Here is a 20,001-nt window from a genome sequence, read left to right as displayed (position 1 = left end):
TGGCTCTGCCCAAGCATGCAGGCAGGGGAAGTAGCCGATTTATGGAAAGGACTCAGGCACCTTCCGGAAAGCACTCAAGAGGAGAGGGAACTGAGAAAAACAAGGACAAGCAGCCTTGGAAAACGAGGCGTTGTTTAGAATACAACCAGTGTCTGTTGTTTAGATTCTCTTCCAGCTCAGTCCCCAAGGACGCATGCCAGGGCCTTCAACAAAGAAGGCCCAGAAAATTTAAAAGGCATTTTACTAGGACCATATGGTGCTGCGAACCCCAGGCTGAACCACAACCTAATGTGATCTGAGAGGAAAGGTATTTTCTCCACAGGTCACTCTCAAAGCTGGGTGGAGATTGGAACGGCCTAGACCCCGAGAATGGAGTCTTCTGAGCACAGAGGATCTGGAAAGGATTCAGGGAGGACAAGACACCCCTGTGGTCTCTGCAGCTTTGAGGTGACACAAGCAGCTTGGTAGCAGCTGCTGAGCAGGAGAGGAGAAAAACATCATCTTGAGGCTAGAGGAACATGTGAGCTGTCCCTGGGCCACTAAAAGAAACTGACCCAGAAAAATCGGGCTTGAGAGTAACTACCACAACTGGCACAACAACATCGTGATGATGATAGTTGAATAATCTATACCATATCATAATGTAATCATTCATAACAGTATATGATTGCCATGGGCCAGGCATTAGGTTAGCTCGCTGTATCCCTCATCTCCTTTAACCTTCCCTGAACAATGAGGTAGGTTCTGTTATTGTAGCTGGTCTACAGATGAGGAAACCAGAGAAGGCAAGTAAGTTGCCTAGAACTAGCACACACCTAGTAAGTACTGGGGCTGGAATTCTAACCTGTATGTCTCAATCTTGAGCCCACCTTCTTAACTGCTGTTTACATGGTAGTGGGAGCAAATGAAGCCGAAGAAATAGTGTTTTGTTCCGCTTATTGCGAATTTATTTTCACCACCAGACTGCTGGTATGACCTGGAGAATATTTAATATTATTATAAAAGCTAATGTGATCACACATCTACTCATTCAAAAACATTTATTGAATGCCTATAACTGAGCTCTGGCCTATGCTGACTGGTGGAAGCTCTGGGCTATCCTTCCACTTTAAGGAGTTCTCATGTTAAAATTCTAAAAAATCCATGTGATAGCTGAGCTCTTAGATGTTTCCTATTATGAATTTTTTACATTTTCTCCCTTCTAGGCATTTTTATTTTCCATAATCATAGCTTTTGCCCAATTCAATCTGAAGTAGAAACCACCTTCTTCATTGGGTATGTTTAAGCAATTGGACCAAGGGTAACCTTAGTTTATTTCTAGAAAGGCAGGCCAAATTGTGAAGGTTGAATTGTGCCTCTCTGACTGAAAGGAGGAAATTGAAAAAATGTTCTGCCAAAACGTGCTTACTGATTAACTGCCGTTGTATATATAAGAGTCAAGGTTTATTGTCTGCTTGGAGAACTCAGTCATATATAACTAAAAGTCATCAGCCTGTACAGGTAACTTATACTGATTAGTGAATATTACATCACTGTTCTAGCAAAGAGGAACTGATTTTAACTTCATGAAGGCTGAGAATTCTTTTCTATGTACCATCCCTGCTGATAAGATAGAATCTATTGAAAATGTAATGGTTGCTCCAGAATTTCCACAATTCAAAACGTGATAGCTGGTGAAGGTTTGCCTGCTGAGTGAGAACATAGTTTGGCATTTAAGTTGTCCTATTGTTTATGACTTATTTCACGGAAACATTGACTTTGGAAAGGCACAAGCTGTGATTCTGACCATTGGGGGTGGGGGAATCAAAAGTTTAGGGGGAACCTATTCTGTTCTGGATAAAAATAGTCCTACTCACTCTATTGCTTTGCAAGGAAAACATCAATTAGATTGAACAATGTTCCCTGCAGAACGTAGATGCCGCGTTGTCTCTGGATAACTCCTTTGAATTTGCTTTGGACTGCGTTGTGTCTTCTGTTGGGAGGAAATTATCAACAACAAGAGGAAATCCTGTACTAGTATTGAATAGTCCTTATTTTAAAGGTACTTCCCTTCTTGTGGGAATTGTATGTAATCAGAACAACACTATAAAATGTCTGAATTATTGTACAAGGTTTGACTTTCAGCCCTATTTTTTTTAAAGATCAACTTATTGTGCTTGAGATAGAGTCAATTGTTGGGCTAGAGAGCATTCTTCTCAAGCGGCATGAACCTCACCAAGGTGGGGTGGAGGTTAAAGCAGCGGCCGCAGGAAGCAGGAGGTCCTTAGAGACACTCTTGTATTCTAGAGCACACAATGACTAATAAATGCTAAAATTACTCTGGAAAGAGCCCTTTGAGTCACAAACATTTGCCTCTTTCTGAGCAGAGCTGACATAGCTTCAAGCTGGGGGAAACTGGGTAAGGCTGCCTATGATTCTCTAGAGGCCTTTTGGTTTGGCCCTGCCAAAGAATGGGGGGATTTGAGACAAATGGGTCTTGAAGACCTGGGGTAGAAAAAAATTTCATTTACTTTTCTCCTTCTGAGAGTAGCTAAGTATTACCTGTGGGCAAGAAGCTGCTTAGAAACAGAAGGAGCCCAACCAGCAATTCCACTCCTGGATATTTATCCAAAGGAAATGAAATCCCTATGTTGAGGTATTCCGCACTCCCACGTTTGTTGCAGCACTGTTCACAATAGCCAAGATTAGGAAACAACCTAAGTGTCCATCAACAGACGAATGGATAAAGAAAATGTGGTACATATAGACAATGGAGCGCTATTCAGCCATGAAAAAGAATGAGATCCTGTCATTTGTAACAACATGGATGGAACTGGAGGACATTATGTTAAGTGAAATAACAGGCACAGAAAGACAAACTTTGCATGTTCTCACTCATTTGTGGGACCTAAGCATGAAAACAATTGAACTCATTGAGACAGAGAGTTAGAAGGAAGGTTGCCAGAGGCAGGGAAGGGTGGAAAGGGGTGGGGATGGTAGAAATGGCTAATGGATATAAAAATATAGTTGGACAGAATGAATAAAATCTAGTATTTGATAGCACCACAGGGTGACTATGGTCAACAATAACTTATTGTACATTTAAAAATAACTAAAAGTATAACTGGAATGTTTATAACACATATAAATAATAAATATTTGAGGTGATGGATACCATATTTATCCTGATGTGATCATTATGCATTGTATGCCTGTGTCAGAATATCTCATATGCCCCACAAATACATACACCTAAAATGTACCCATAAAAATAAAAAACAAAAAATAAAATTATATAAAAAAGAAGGAACCCATGAGAATAGTCTTTATCTCAAAATCTTACTTCTCTGGTTCATGAAAGTGATAAGCAGTTTATAAGGGAGATGCCTGCTACCATGGTCTGGGTGCTGCCCCATAAGCGTAATGCTTCTTGAACTTTCCTGCTCAGGCACTCCCAGCAAGAGGAGGATAAACTGGTACACTTTGAGGTACACTTGGCTCAAAGCAGCCAGGTATAAGCACAAAGTTCTTTGAGTTTTGTCTCTTATCTTAAAATTCATGAGGCTCTGGTATTCCACTGTATCGTATATCAACGTTGACTTCAATATAAGTTCAATAAAGCTTCCTGCAATGATGGAAATGTTCCATATTTGCACTGTCTGATATGTAGCCACTAGCCACATGTGGCTATGGAGCACTTGAAATGTTGCTGGAGTAACTGAGGAACTGAGTTTTTATTTTAATTAATTTAAATTTGAATAGCCACATGTGGCTAGCAGCTCCTATAGTGGATGGCACAGCACAAGTGGATACATTTAGCCTCAGATTTCTTAGTTCAACAGTTATCTCCCAGGATAAGAACTGGCCTAACAGCTCAGTCATGGTCTGCCCATGGGTAGATCTAGAAATGCACAAGCCAGTTGCAATGCTGACTACCTTGCCTTTTCCCCTTGTGGCTCTTGGACTCCAGACAGAGGTGAACACCCACCTGCTTGCAACTTCTCTGTGTGTTGGTCAGCTCAACTCTTTCCTCTGAATCACCTCCCAAGTAGCAACCATGTAATTTCAGGAAACCTAAAGCAACTCTTAAGAAGGGCAACGTGAGTGATCCTTGCACAGGGTGCTGACCTGAAACCTGAAACCTCTGTAGTCCTGTTTTTCATTTCTCAGGGTGAGGGTGCCTTGCATTTCCACCAGGGAGCCCTGAAGAATAGTTCCTGCTGCCATTGTCCTCTGCAGAGAGCATCCTGCAGTTCCCACAGCAGGACTGCCGCTGCACTTAGGGCTTGCCAACATTCTTCTGACTTCCAACCTGTCTTCAGCAGCGGGGGTGCTGGTTTCCCTTCATATTCTTTGCTCATGGAAAGACCTAACCTGACTTATCTGTAGACTGGGCCATTCTCAGGTACTCTTGAGCAGTCTGCCAGATTTCTTTTCTTTTTTTTGAGACAGGGTCCCACTCTGTCGCCCAGGCTGGAGTGCAGTGGTGCGATTTCGGCTCACTGCAACCTCTGCATCATGTGCTCAAGTGATCCTCCCACCTCAGCTTCCCGAGTAGCTGGGACTACAGGTGCGCGCCACCAGGCCCAGCTGATTTCTTTTTTTGTGTGTGTTTTTAGTAGAGATGGAGTTTTGCCACATTGCCCAGGCTGGTCTCCAACTCCTGGGCTCAGTGATCTGCCCGCCTCCACTTCCCTCCCTGCTGGGATTATAGGCGTGCTCCATCGCTCCCAGCCTTGCAGGATTTCTTTCTCTTCTTACCAGTCTCATGAATTCTGTTCTGTAACTCCCAGCCCCCACATCGAAAGGGTAAGCTCAGAGCAAGGAAGCCTAGAGGCGTTTTATACCCCCCCACATTCCGAACAATTCTGATGACTATACAGTTAACTCAAAAGCATCGGGGAATAAAGCATCCTGATTAATAGACAATTTTAGCATACTGAAACTAACTATACCTGCCAAATGTAGGTTAGCCAATTTCCAGAGAATTCAGCACAATAAAACAGTCTTAACAAGGAAGCTATGCTAAATGGAATGCAATCTTTCTTTGGTGGCTTAGAAGGCATTTTGGGGTCTTGCAATGCCTTAGAGTCCTCATTATGAACAGTAATTACCCTTCAATTGTGCAGCATGGAATAATTATGTTTATCTTAGTTTTCCAGTGGGTTGGATTCAAGATAAACAGATGTTTGCTGCAAATAAAACAATTTCTAATATTATTTCTAATACTAATTACGTTTTAACTGTTTGGGCCCTATGCGAATTAAAATTATTATGTTACATTACTAACATTAATATTGTTCATATGGAACATTTTAAAATTTACTTATATGTTCTAGGAATTAAGCTAAAAATGTGAAAACACTCCTTTTAAATAAAGGTGTTTTTCTGGCCAACATGGTGAAACCCTGTTTTCAAAGTTTTACAAAAAATTAGCCGGGTGTGGTGAATCTCCTGTAATCCCAGCTACTTGAGAGGCTGAGGCAGGAGAATTGCTTGAACCTGGGAGGCAGAGGTTACAGTGAGCCCAGATCACACCACTGCACTCCAGCCTGGGTGACAGAGTGAGATTCCAACTCAAAACAAATAAATAAGCTAAACTAAACTAAACTAAACTAAACTAAACTAAAATAAACTAAAATAAATAAAGGTGTTTTGATGCAACAGGTGCAATCTAGAAAGTTGAGTAGAAATCAGGCTTTTGTAGAATGAATCATGTATAAGAAAATGTATTTTTTAAGATGATGAAAATAATGTGTTCATCATAATAAATATGAAAAACATTGAAGCAATTTTTTAAAAGATCTGTAATCTCATCACACAATAAATAACAACTGAGTAACAACTGTGTTTATTTCTCCCAGTGCTTTTACTATGCATGCATTGTAAATAGGTTTTTATATTTTTATAAAACAGATTTATATGAAATATACTTTTTTTTTTCTTTTCTTTTCTTTTTTTTTTTTTTGAGATGGAGTCTCGCTTTGTCACCCAGGCTGGAGTGCAATGGTGTGATCTCAGCTCACTGCAACCTCTGCCTCCTGGTCTCAAGTGATTTTCATTCCTCAGCCTCCCGAGTAGCTGGGACTACAGGGTGTGTGCCACGACACCCAGCTAATTTTTGTATTTTTAATAGAGGTGGGGTTTCACGACAAGTTGCCCAGGCTAGTCTCAAACTCCTGACCTCAAGTGATCCACCCACCTTGGCCTCCCAAAGTGCTTGAATTACAGGCATGAGTCACTTCCCCCGGCCATATGAAATATACTTTCATATCACACTTATTTTATGTAAGATTTTGCCATGTCATTGAAAACCATTTTAAATAGAAACAGTGTAATTTATTTAACCATTTCCCTTCTTTGACTTGTTTTTTCACCTTTCTCACTATAATGTATAATGATGCTGTGAACATCCTGTTCGTACATTTTGGAGTACATCTCAGGTTATTTTCTCAGCATATATTCTTAGAGATATTATTTGCAAATAATGTGAACATTTTTAAAGCCCGTGACGTGTCTCGCACAATTGCTTTCTAAAAAGATTGTACTAGTTTACTCTTCTAGCCACTGCATGTGATAATGTCTCCTAGCACCATCTGCAGGACAGGAGACAGTATACCTAATGGTCACAGCTGAAGCAATGGAACCTGAGAGGTTTGGGTGGGCTGGCCTCTACCATTTTCTAGCTGTAGAACCTGAAGCAAGTTATTTAATTGTGAACCTCAGTTTCTCAGCTGTAAATGAGTTGACAGGACTAAATGAGGCAATGATAAATCACTTAGCACATTATTGGATATATAGTAAGACTTTATATTAGGTATAAGAATTGTTGGTAGTAGGCCGGGTGCGGTGGCTCATGCCTGTAATCCCAGCACTTTGGGAGGCTGAGGTGGGTTGATCACGAGGTCAAGGGATCGAGACCATCCTGGCCAACATGGTGAAACCCTGTCTCTACTAAAAATACAAAAATTACCTGGGTGTGGTGGCGCATGCCTGTAGTCCCAGCTACTCGGGAGGCTGAGGCAAGGAGAATCGCCTGAACCCAGGAGGCGGAGGTTATGGTGAGCCGAGATCGCGCCACTGCACTCCAGCCTGGCGACAGAGCGAGACTCTGTCTCAAGAAAAAAAAAAGAAGAATTATGGGTAGTAAAAAGATCTATTCTGCCATTCTAATGGACAAAATGATATATCATTTTATTTTGTATTTAAAAACCTTAAAACTAATAATAGTATTTACTTTTATATTATTACAAAAGCAGTCCTAGAAAGATTAGGAAATACTAATCAGCACAAGAGGGGAAAATTCATAATCTTTAAAATCTCAACTTTTTGCTATATTTGCATTGCACTTGCTTTTTAGAGGATGGCGTTATTTTATGGACAACTTTCTTAATTTATTCCACAGTTATTGTTCCATTCTTTTTATGTTGTTACTTTTCCTGTGTCAATATCAGTAATTAAATTTTCCTAGACAAACATTTTATAGAGACTTCAAAATTATCTAGTATGGAGGTGTACATAGTATTCTCTTTAAAAGACATCTCATAATGGCAGTGCTATTTTCTCATAACTTGCATTTATGACCTGATGTTAGAGAGCAGGAGGGATTGAAATCTTCCTACCTTCTTTCAGATGGGCAGGTTTACTCTGTTTTAAGCGGCTTTGCATTTGTGGGCCAGGGAACATGTTTCTACATCCAGTTCCACTGGTCTTGAAGTCCTTGAAAATGCCTCCCAATTCTGGTGGTCACTTGCATGTGGCCCCCATCTTCAATATGCAATGCTTTCCTTTCTTCCCTACCCTCCACTGGCTTCTTCACCTCCACCCCCATGACTCACCTCCCACTACTTTTCTGGGAAGTTGGGAGACGCTGTCTCTAACTGTTAACCTGATTCTGTGTTTTACCAAAACCCAGAATATATCTTGAAAAGATATTTTAAAAAGGAAAGAAAAATGATATTTTTCTCTGTTCTCTTAATTTATCTAGGTTGACTGCATTTTACTATGATTAATACATAGGGAAATTAAAAAAATTAATCTTCTTAAGAATTTTACAGTTTACTGAAAAAAGAAGACACATATACACATAACTGTAATTCAATGAAGAAAGTGTGATGTGCTATAAGAGAAGATGCTAGGTGATATAGTTTGGCTATTTGTCCTTGCCCAAATCTCATGTTGATTTTTTTTTTTTTTTTGAGAGAGGGTTTCACTCTGTCTCCCAGGCTAGAGTGCAGTGACTGTGATCTTGGCTTACTGCAACCTCCATCTCCCAGGCTCAAGCCATCCTCCTACTTCAGCCTCCTGAGTAGCTGGGACTACAGGCACATGCCATGGTGCCTGGCTAAATTTTGTATTTTTGTATTTTTTTTGTAAAGATGGGGTTTTGCCATGTTGCCCCGGCTTGTCTTGAACTCCTGAGTTCAGGTGATCCGTGCACCTTGGCCTCCCAAGTGGGATGCCTCCCATATCATATGATATCATGATATGATAGTTCATGATATCAGTTATGATATCATAACCCAGGCAGTTCTCATGAGATCTGTTTGTTTAAAAGTGTGTGGCACCTCCCACACCACCCACTTTCTCTCTTGCTCTTGCTCTACCATATGAAATCCTGGCTCCCTCTTCTACTTCTCCCATTAATGTAAGCTTCCTGAGGCCTCTTCAGAAGTAGATGCCAGTACCATGCTTCCTGTGCAGCTTGCAGAACTATGAGCCAACTAAGCCTCTTTTCTTATAAATTACCCATTTTCAGACACTTCTTTATAGCAGGGCAAGAATGGCCTAACACAGAAAATTCGTACCAAAGAGTGGGACATTGCCATAAAGATATCTGAAAATGTGGAAGCAGCTTTGGAACTGAGTAATGGGCAGAGGCTGGAAAAGTTTGGAGGGCTCAGAAGAAGACACGAAGATGAGGGAAAGTTTGGGACTTCTTAGAGACTGGTTAAATGACTGTGACCAAAATGCTGATAGTGGTATGGACAGTGAAGTCCAGGCTGCCAAGGTCTCCGATGGAAATGAGGAACTTATTGGGAACTGGAGCAAAGGCCACACATGTTATGTCTTAGCAAAGAGCATGGCTGCATTGTGTCCATGCCCTAAGGATCTATGGAAGTTTGAACTAAAGGGTGATGATTTAGGGTGTCTGGCAGAAGAAAGTTCTAAGCATCAAAGCATTCAAGATGTGACCAGGCTGCTTCTAACAGTCTATGCTCAAATGTGGGAGCAAAGAAATGACTTAAATTTGGGATTTATACTCAAAGGGATGCAGAACATAAAAGTTTGAAAAATTTGCAGCTTGGGCATGTGACAGAGAAAAAAAAAGCTTCTTCAGGAGAGGAATTTAAGCAGGTTAAGGAGCAACCACTTGCTAGAAATGTGCATAAATAAAAGGGAGCCAAATGTTAATATCCAAGACAATGTCCCTAAAGGCCTTGAAGGTGTTTCAGAGATCTTCTCAGCAGTCCCTCCCATTGTAGTTCCAGAGGCCTGGGAGGGAAGAATGGGTTTATGGGCCATGCCCAGTGATCCATTGCCCTGTGCAGCCTTGGGACACTGACTCCCACACCCCAGTCACTCCAGCTCCAGCTGGGGCTCAAAGGGGCCCAGGTACAGCTTGAGCTGCTACTTTGGAGGACACAAGCCATACAGTTTGGCAGCTTCCACATGGTGTTAAACCTGTTGTTGCATAGAGCACAAGAGTGAAGGGCTGTCAGCCTCCACCTAGATTTCAGAGGATGTGTGAGAAAGCCTGGATGTCCAGGCAGAAGCCTGCTGCAGGGTCAGAGCCCTCACAGAGAACCTCTGCTAGGGCAGTGCTGAGGGGATATGTGGGGTTGGAGTCCACACACAGGGTCTCCACTGGGGCATTGCCTAGTGGAGCTGTGGGAATGGGGCCACAGTCTTCCAAACCCCAGAATGGTAGATTCACTGGCAGCTTGCTGGCTGTGCCTGGAAAAGCCACAGGCACTCAACTCCAACACGTGAGAGCAGCTGTGGGGGCTGCACCCTGCAAAGCCAAATGGGTGGTGTGGCCCAAGGCCCTGGGAACCCATCCTTGCACCAGTGTGCATTGGATGCAGGATATGGAGTCAGAGGAGATTATTTTGGAGTTTTAAGATGTAATGACTACCTTGCTGATTTTGAACTTTTCATGGGACCTGTAACCCCTGTCTTCTGGCTGATTTCTCCCTTTTGAAATAGGAATATTTACCCAATGCCTGTACCTCCATCATATCTTGGAAATAACTAACTTGTTTTTGATTTTAAGGGTCGCAGGTTGAAGAAACTTGTCGTGTCTCAGATGAGACTTTGGACTTTTGAGTTAATGTTATAATGAGTTAAGACTTTGGGCAACTGTTGGGAAGGCCAACAGTTAATTGCATTTTGCAATGAGAGAAGGATATAAGATTTGCTAAGAATCAGGGGCAGAATGATATAGTTTGCATATTTGTCCTTGTCCAAATCTCATATTGAATTGTAATCCCCAATGCTGGAAGTGGGGCCTGGTGGGAGATGTTTGGGTCATGGGGGTGGATCCCTCATGGCTTAGTGCTGTCTTTCTGATAGTGAGTTCTCACAAGATCTGGCTCCCACTGTACCATATGAGATGCTGGTCCCCCCTTCACCTTCTGCCATGATTGCAAGCTTCCTGAGGCCTCCCCAGAAGCAGATGCCAGCACCATGCTTCCTGTACAGTCTGCAGAACTGTGAGCCAATTAAACCTCTTTTCTTATAAATTACCCAGTCTCATAGCAATGCAAGAATGACCTAATACATTAGGGGAATTTCAAGGGAGAGCTTATTTTCAACTGTAGAGATTAAGTTTTCATAAGAATTGTCATTTGTGCTAAACCTCAAATGATGGATTGGATATGACAAAGCTGTGCATGGGGCAGGAAGGGCATGCCAAGAAATAATAGCAGGTACTAGGTCCAGAGGTAGCAGTGAGTGCTGTAGGTGTGGGAGATATTTGATGGTTCTTCTGGGGCGGTGTGTGATGGTTCCTCTGGAAAAGTGTTTTGTGGTTCCTCTGGGGAAGTGTTTGGTGGCTCCTTGGGTGAGTGTTTGGTAGTTTCTCTGGAGAGGTTTGGTGGTTCCTCTGGGGAGGTGTTTGGTGGTTCTTCTGGAGAGGTGTTTGGTGGTTTCTCTGGAGAGGTGTTTGGTGGTTCCTCTGGGGAGGTTTTTTGTGGTTCCTTGGGGAGGGTTAGTGGGTCCTCTTGGAAGTGTTGGGTGGTTCTTCTGGGGAATGGTTTGGTGGTTCCTTGGGGAGGTTTGGTGGGTCCTCTGGAGAGGTGTCTGGTGGTTCCTCTTGGAAGGTGTTTGGTGGTTCCTCTGGAGAAGTGTCTGGTGGTTCCTCTGGAGAGGTTTTGGTGGTTCCCTGGGGAGGTTTAGTGGATCCTCTTGGAGGTGTTTGGTGGTTTCTCTGAGGAAGTGTTTGGTGGTTCCTTGGGGAGGTTTGGTGGTTCCTCTGGAGAGGTGCCTGGTGGTTCCTCTAGAGAGGTGTTTGGTGGTTCCTCTGGGGAGGTGTTTGGTGGTTCCTTGGGGGAGGTTGGGTGGTTCCTCTGGGGAGGTGGTTCCTTGGGGAGGTTTGGTGGTTCCTCTAGGGAGGTGTTTGGTGGTTGTTTGGGGGAGGTTTGGTGGTTCCTCTGGGGAGATGTTAAGAGGTTCCTCTGGGGAGGTATTTGGTAGTTTATTTGGTAAGAATGTAGGAAGTATAAAGTACATGCTTATTATAAAATACCTTGATGCTAAGGAGGCTGGTTCCATTAAAGGTTTTGAGGGAAAGAAGTGGAACTTTGTTCTAGAAAAATTAACGGAAAGGCATTCCCATGTTAGACCAGGGATGGGAGAGCCTGGAGCTGTATTCTATCATATAGGCTTGCCTGGAGCTTCCAGACAGGCAGTGACTGACTGAAGCTGCCTGGTGGTTTGCTTATTAAACATGTGGGAGTGAATTTTGTTTATTCTACAGAGAAAAATTCTCTCTCTCTCCATTTTCTTGAAACGCATGGCCCTCTCAATCCATCCCCTCACCCTTAGTTTTGAATAAAGACATGGATTTTAAAAGCTGACACTAATTGTACCCTTACTTTGTGCCAGACACTCTTCTAAGTGCTTCTAAATCTTTTTTCCTCACAACCACTCCACAAGCTTTGTACTGTCCTTTAACAATGATGTTTTGAGGCACAGGGAGGTGAGTGAAGCTGGCTGAGGTCAAACGTGTGATCAGAATGGTGGCCCAAGGTTTGAACCCAGGCAGTGTCTGGCTCCAGAGCCCTTTGTTTTTCACCATTGCATGATGTGATTGAGGGTAGAAAAAATGCCCAGATTACAAGTTAATCAACTGAGCAAGCACAAGTTTAAAAGGCTGCTTACATTTGCCCTCAGTGTCCTGAACCAAGCTGGAGTTGGGGGGCTCGTGGGAGGCTGGAGAAGTTATGCCCTAGCTGGGAGGCACCCTTGCCTCAGCTCTAGCTGGTGGCTGCCATGTAGGAAAACAGGCCACTGTCACCAAAAATTTCAAATTTTGAAAGAAGCTGGAAACCTAGATTTTCATGTGAAATCTCTTGATTGTTAAATGGTGGTTGAAATGAGTTTAAACATAATGATGTTATATAAGGTACAATTCGTGGGAAGTAATTAAGTGTTGTCATGAGTTGTGATTGATTCCTATGCCTCCCTCCAATTCATTGCCAATTCTCCTTTTCTTTCTTTAATTTGGCTTTAGCTGTCTTTTGTGCATTAGGATTTCAGTTAGACAAAGTGATAAGAACCATAACATTACATTGCTCATAAGGAATGACTGATGCTTGATTTCTTTGAACAGCAGAAGATGAATATTAGGAGTAGTTTTATATTAGCACACTGTATAATTGTAATTTTAAGGTACCATTATTAAACTATACAGTGTGAGGGAGTGGTGTGATTCAGAAAATTCTCTTAAAATTGTTATCTCAAATTAGAAAAAATAACCCCCTTAGGCATAGCCTTCAGCATTTTTGCAGTTTGGGACTGTATTAGTCCATTCTCTCACTGCTATAAAGAAATACCTGAAACTGGGTAATTTATAAAGAAAAGAGGTTTAATCGACTCATGGTTGTGCAAGCTGCACAGGCTTCTGCTTCTCAGGAGGCCTCAGGAAACTTACAATGATGGTGGAAGGCAAAGGCTTCTGGAAGCAGCCATGTTTTACATGGCCAGAGCAGGAGGAAGAGAGTGAGGGGGGAGGTGCCACACACTTTTTAAACAATCAGATCTTGTGAGAATTCTATCACAAGAACAGCACCAAAAAGGGAAATCTGTTCCCATGATCCAATCACCTCCCACCAGGCCCCGCCTTCAACATTGGATTACAATTTGACATGAGATTTGGTGGGGCGGGGGACACAGATCCAAGCCATATCAGGGACTATGGTAATACCCTGCTCTTCATTCAAGTAATCCCTTCACCCCTGCCTCTCTCCTCTGGCCTCCCCTTCCTTTTGGTCCAGGGCAGAAGGCATCTGGTGTTGGACATCTGGTCTCACTATCTCTTTCCATAGCAGAGAAGCAAAGGATTCTTTTTCCTCTTTTATTTTTTGGGTGGTGTTGTCCAATGTACCTTAAACTTTTTATGTTTGTTCTGCAGGAGATTACAGGGTCCAGGTTGTGGGAGCTTTTTGTTGGAACACATAACATTTCCATCAATAAAGTTAGCTTCCTATAAAACAAACAAACAAATAATCCATACTAAGATGGCCAAATAAGAGACATTTGTGGACTGGACTTGGCCTGCAGATCATCGATGATTATCCCTACGTGAGGGTCAGGGAGGCCAGTTCAGAGGCCACAACAGTGGCCCAGGCAGGGGGTAAGGAGGGCCTGGGCCTACATCCTGGCTGTGAGAAGTCAGGAGAGCTCTACTGTATGTCAGGAACCTCCCTCTTTTTCTTAGCATAAAAGGAAAGGCAGGCATAATTATACTGGTTCCTTGTGAGATAAACCTTTTCTGACACCCTGGTATAGCTGAGAAAATCCTTTTTCCCCTGTCAGATGTCATGTTAACCCAACTGTTCAAAGCCTGGTCCAGGCTCACTGGAAGATGGACATGGAGAGAGCGGAGACTGCACATTTATATTTAGCATCATGTTCAGAAGCACCTGTGAATGGGAGTTTGTATCAGTGGTTGTATCTGCGGGATTTAAATTTATCATAGAGGTGATTGAGTGATGATACTCATCAGAGGCTAATACCATTGAAAGATTTTCATTACTTACATTTCCTAAAGAAGGGGTACAAGGAAGCGGCACACCATACCACGCAGAACCACATGATGCTATGGACTGAATGTTTGTGTCTTCCCCCAAATTCATATGGTGAAACTCTGGTCTCCAAGGTGAAGGTATTTGGAAAGGTATTTGGCCTTTGGGGGATAATTTCATCCTGAGAGTAGAGCCCTCATGATGGGTTTAGTGCCCTTATAACAAGAGACAAGAGAGAGCTTGCTTCTTTTCTCTTTTTCTCTCTCTCTCTACTGTGTGAAGATACAGCAAGAAGATATCCATCTGCAAACTAGGGAATGGGTCCTCACCAGACAGTAGATCTGCACCATGACCTTGAACTTCCCAGTCTCCAGAACTGTCAGAAATATGTGTTTGTTGTTTACGCCACCCAGCCTATGGTATTTTTGTCACGTAGTCCAAGTGGACTCAGACACAGGAGTGTTGGTCAGCAGACAGAGAGGAGTGAGGGTGAAGCACAAGCCAGAGCCTCTATTGTGTTTTCTGCAGGAAAGGCAGGGCAGCTGGGAGCAACAGTTTAGGATTGGCTGCTTCCGATACTTTCAGTGGGTGTTAGGAATGAGGCTGTCCTTAGTTGTCTGGTACCTGGCTTTTGGTGGATTTTGGGCAGGGGGAATATTGACTTGACATGTGAGGTCAAGGAGGTGGTAGTTGGGTAAATAAAGGAGGTGGCTGTAGGGTATGGACTCAGGACACTGTTTGCATATGAAGGGTGTATAGTAAGGCTAGTTTATTATCTTGGAAATAACTTGGTCATGGGAGGGCAGTCTCTCCCTGACCAGCTGGGCCCTCCAAGATGTGAAAATACTATAAAATATAGAAAAGAAAAAATATTGGCCAGGCGCAGTGGCTCACGCTTGTAATCCTACCACTTTTGGAGGCTGAGGTGGGCAGGTCGCTTGAGGCCAGGAGTTCGAGACCAGCCTGGCCAACATGGCAAAACCCCGTCTCTACTAAAAACACAAAAATTAGCTGGGCCTGGTGGTGCATGCCTGTAATCCCAGCTACTTGAGAGGCTGAGGCAGGAGAATTGTTGAACCCAGGAGGTGGAGGTTGCAGTGAGCCAAGATCGCACCAGTGTACTCCAGCCTGGGCAACAGAGCAAGACTCTGTCTCAAAAAAAATATGATTAATATAGAGTTCCATCAGAATTTTTGCACTTCCAATAGAAGCATGAATTAGTTAAAGGGGTAACTTCTTTCTTTTAATAATTGTTTTCTTTTAAAAATGGACATTTAACAAGCAGCAGTGAAAAGGGCTAACTTTGAAAAGAGACCTAAGCATGTTGTCTATCTTGTAGGTCTTGCTTCATTTAGATGAGATAATGAGAATAGATGGGAGCTTGTGCAATTTGTAGTCAGCTTCATTTCCTGGTTCTCACACACCAGCCTGACATTGTTGTGTTTGGATTCACAACATGGCCAGGGGATGTTTACATCCCCACCCAGACAGCTGTGCTCATTGAAATAGAAGGAATGATGATGATGATGTTTATTTCCGGAATGGTAAAACACTGAAACCCTTGGTCTCTAAAAATAGGTCACTGTTTTACTTAGAGGTGAACTGGCATTGTTTACCTAAATGCAGAAGTGTCTGACAATGGTTCTCCAAAGTTAGTTGAAGTTGAAAAAGGTCTCATGTTACTTCAAAATTGTCAGAAATGGTAAGTCTTTGAAATTCTGCAGATTTTTATTCCTGGCATAATCAGAAAATTTGGAATCACAATTACAAGACTGTTTGCATGTATTTAGTCTAAATTGGCCAAGTTTGGGAAATCATGAATGTAGCTGGTTCTTATCTCAAGAGTTCTCTAAATCAGAACTGCTTTGTTGATGCCTGAATGCTGACCCTGAAAAGTTTCTAAGGCCACCTCAACCCTAGACTTGACTGGCCCATTTAGGAATAAAATAAAGTGTGCAGAAGAGTCCACTTTACCAGTGACAGTCCTTTTCTTGTGATTCTAGGGAAGCCAGATAACTCCGTGGGATTGCCTTTAAAAACATTACAGAAATCTCCATTCTGCAAATCTAAAGATAAAACTTCATTTTCTGGACAAGCTGAGCTCTCATGCAAGAGTGCAAGGTTGGTGATTATTTGCATAACAGCAACACTGTTTTACTGTTTAATGCTCCCTGGACCTAGCATCAATGTCCCCAACCCCTATAGCTGTATTTCTCACACTGAATATATTCCCCTCACTATTCCAAGAACCTATATTGGAAGTATAATGAGAGAAGAATTTGACAGGCCTCAGGAAATTTAATATAAATGCAATAGTCCTTTTCGTCACCCATCTGCATTGATTATTAGTGGTTCTCCCCCTTCTAGTCCCTCTCCTGTCTGAGCAGCCCATGCACTATTACCGGGTCAGTGTTCTGAGACCCATTTCTGCTCCATGAACTTGCAAAAGGCTGGCATTTCAGACACTGAAAGATCTGCTCAGTCCTTTAATCTCCAGTGTCATGTTCCAGCACATCAAAACCTGAACTGTCTCTGAGAAGTCGTCTCACCTTCTTTCTGGGTTTCCCTGTTCCATCCCTATCTGGAGTGTGCTGGATCAGTTGTCCACCCATGTAGACCTACAAGGCCCACTCAAGCCCACTGCTTCCATCAACCCTTTCTCAGCTGCTCCTGCTTTCCTCCCCATGAACCTTGCAATTTAGCAGTTACTTATTGTTTTATATTATTCTCTGAAGTATGGACGTTTTTTCCCCCAATTCAAAGAGCTGGTTTCATTTGTGTTAGTCTATGTCAGAAAGAGTAGGAGCAGATTTCACCAAAGAGCAATGGCAGGGTGGTTCAGAGGTTCAGAGCTCAGGAAAGATTTGTAGGCTATCTCTCCAGCTGCTTATACAGAGGCATTGCCTAGAGGGACTTTCCATGGCTCAGAGTCAAACCCTCAATCTTGCGGCTCAGAAGCTTAATTTTATTCATTTGTTCTCTCAGCAGGTTCAGTCTCAGAAGGGCAGACTTATAGTAACCGAACTCATTTGTAAACCGAGCAACCAAGCCCATTTTTAAGATCCAGAACCACTGAAGAAACTCAAGCAGTGCTCTTGGCTCTTGGCTCTTAGCTGGTGCACTCTCCCTCTGGGGGCCTACAGGAGGTCCCAATTATCATTAGTGGTTGCTTGGTAAGTTAAAAAATCTGCATGTTTTATGCCCTTGAACTATAATCAGCTGGATGCACCTATCGCCTCATAGGTCTACATTCTGTTGGAACCACAGCAGCCAAGTGCTCAGTGCAGTCGCCCTTTCCCCTTGATGTGCTGGATGGTCATTACCATAGTCTTGTGGCTGGTTGACCAGCTGTGCTACGTCCCCACTCAACACTGCAAATGATTGATATATTCATGGAACTATTCTGACTCTTAAGGTGACTTGGCCTATTTTTCCAGGCACTGATTTTACATTTTGTCTTTCCAAGCTCAATCTTGATTCTTTTATTTTAAGATGAGGGGGGCTTCCAGACGCTTCTGAGTACTGACAACAGTGTGCTCTGCTGCCAAGGCATCCTGCCTCCCTATGGAGAACATGGAGTAGTCATTTAATACCTGCCACCCAAGGGACTGGATGGAAGAAGGGCAGGCTTCAGAGGATTTATACTCTGAAGACAGTTATGTTTGATCTGAAAATGAAAAAGTGGTGAGTATTTCTTAGGTTGTCAGTCAATCCTAAACTATTTGAGTTGAAAAGGGGACCTATAATAATGTTCCCTCCCTGGCTATTTTATTGTGCTGGGAATCTCCTCTTTATGCTCTAAGCCAAATGTTCTAGATCATGGGTCAACGATGAAAGAGCGCCAGCCACCACCTCTTGGACTATTGCATCCGTGCTCGGCTCTCAGGGGAAGGCTTTGCAGAAATGTCTGCAGTAAAAGAAACACATGACTTTCAGCAGCTGACCTGGAAGTGGTTAGCAGTTTCTTTAAAGGAGTGAGAAAGAGAGACTTGTGGGTTCAAGCCTCAGTCCCTGGGCTATGAAGATGGAACTAATGTAACCTCTTTGGCTAGAGATCATGGCAGCAAGGTCTCTGCAGGAGAGGTAGCACTCTGCTCTCTTTTCTTCTTGTTGTTTCAAACAGGACATGACCTCCAGTAATTTAAAGGCTGTTTTGATTTCTTCTTCCTTGAGACAGCTCATCCTGCCTCTAGCTGGTTGCCTGTGAGGAGGAAGAGAGAGGAAGGAAAATAACGAAAGAGGGAAGGAAGTTCCTCCCCCACATTGAGTGACCCGGCTCCGGCCCCAGGACATTCAGGGATTTATTTCAGCATGTTCTCCCCACCCCCACCTCCCTTTCCATTTCCCCTTACTCAGCCTCTCCAGTTCATCACAGCTGGCCACGCAATCTCCCACCTGCAGCCTGGGCCCAGCCTCTTTCCCAGACCAATCTGGGCTTGAGGCAGGAAGCAATTAAGCAGACCTATCAAGTCCCTCCTTACTTCCAGACATCCTCATGGATCTGCTTGCTAACCAAGGATGCATGTCCCTCTGCTAATGCTTGAGCTGCTGCATTGCACTAGGGATGGCAACAAGCCCTCCTTGTCCCCCTGCCTCCTGTCTGCTGGGACAGAGCACCTGCAGCTGAATTCTCCAGCCAGAGCCTGCCCCGTGCAGTGTGTTCTGGTTTCTGAATGCACCATTCTGCTTGGGGATGACCTCAGAGAATTCTGAATCCAGGAAACTTCTTGGTCCTGCAGGCTTTAGCTCTCCTCTCAACTATCCATGGTATCCCTATTTTTTGACACGGATAATCGACATTTTCTCAGTCTTGTGTAGAGTATTATGCAAATACAGCTTCTCTAGTTCTTTTCCAACCAAAATGCTCCCTGTAAGTTCTTCGTATATTGAAATTCTGCAGCCACTACTGCCAGTGCCCTTCTGACTGGGACTTGTCTCATGGTGACCTTGTGGATGTCCTTAAACCTGAGCCCTGATTGCCTTTCCAGATGCTACTGGCCTGCTTGCCAGGGCTTCTGCTGTAGTGGACCCTGCTTTCCCATTGCTAGGCTCTGCCCACTGCTGTGATTGCTCCTGTTGATCAGCCCTGATGGTTTGCCTGAGCTATTCCTATAGCGCTCTATTTGCCGAGACTCAGTAACAGTTGCCTGCAGGGGATGGGGGCCAGGAGAAGGATAGGGATTTGGCATCTCTTAAGCCGAAAATCTTTTTCTGTTTTTAAACACAGGGTCTTGCTCTGTTGCCCAAGCTGGACATCAGTGGTGCCATCTCGGGTTTCTGCAACCTCTGCCTCCCTGGATCAAGTGATCCTCCCACCTCAGTCTCTTGAACAGCTGGGACCACAGACGTGTGCCACCATGTCTGGCTAATTTTTGTATTTTCTGTATAGATGGGGTTTTGCCATGTTGCCCAGGTTGCTGTCAAACCCCTGAGCTTAAGCATTCCACCTGCCTCGGCCTCTCAAAGTGCTGGGATTACAGGCATGAGTCACTGTGCCCAGCCAACAATTTCTTTCTTTCTTTCTGTTTTTTTGGAGATGGGTCTTGCTATGTTGCCCAGGCTGGACTTGAACTCCTGCACTTAAGCCATCCTCTTGCCTCAGCCTCTGGAGTAGCTAGGACTATGGGTACTTGCCACTGTGCCTGGCTAAGCTGACAACCTTTAAATCCTGTTCAACTCTTATTTAGTGGGGGTAGTGACAGAATGAGGGAGAGTGTTTTCTAATTTTTACTTCAGAACTTTGTCTTCTTTTGTGGAAAAGGGTCCAGATCAC

This window comes from Pan troglodytes, chromosome 7 (assembly GCF_028858775.2).
Source record: "Pan troglodytes isolate AG18354 chromosome 7, NHGRI_mPanTro3-v2.0_pri, whole genome shotgun sequence".
Lineage (NCBI taxonomy): Eukaryota > Metazoa > Chordata > Mammalia > Primates > Hominidae > Pan > Pan troglodytes.
The sequence above is the reverse complement of the archived record's forward strand: the minus strand, read 5'-3'. Positions refer to the sequence as shown.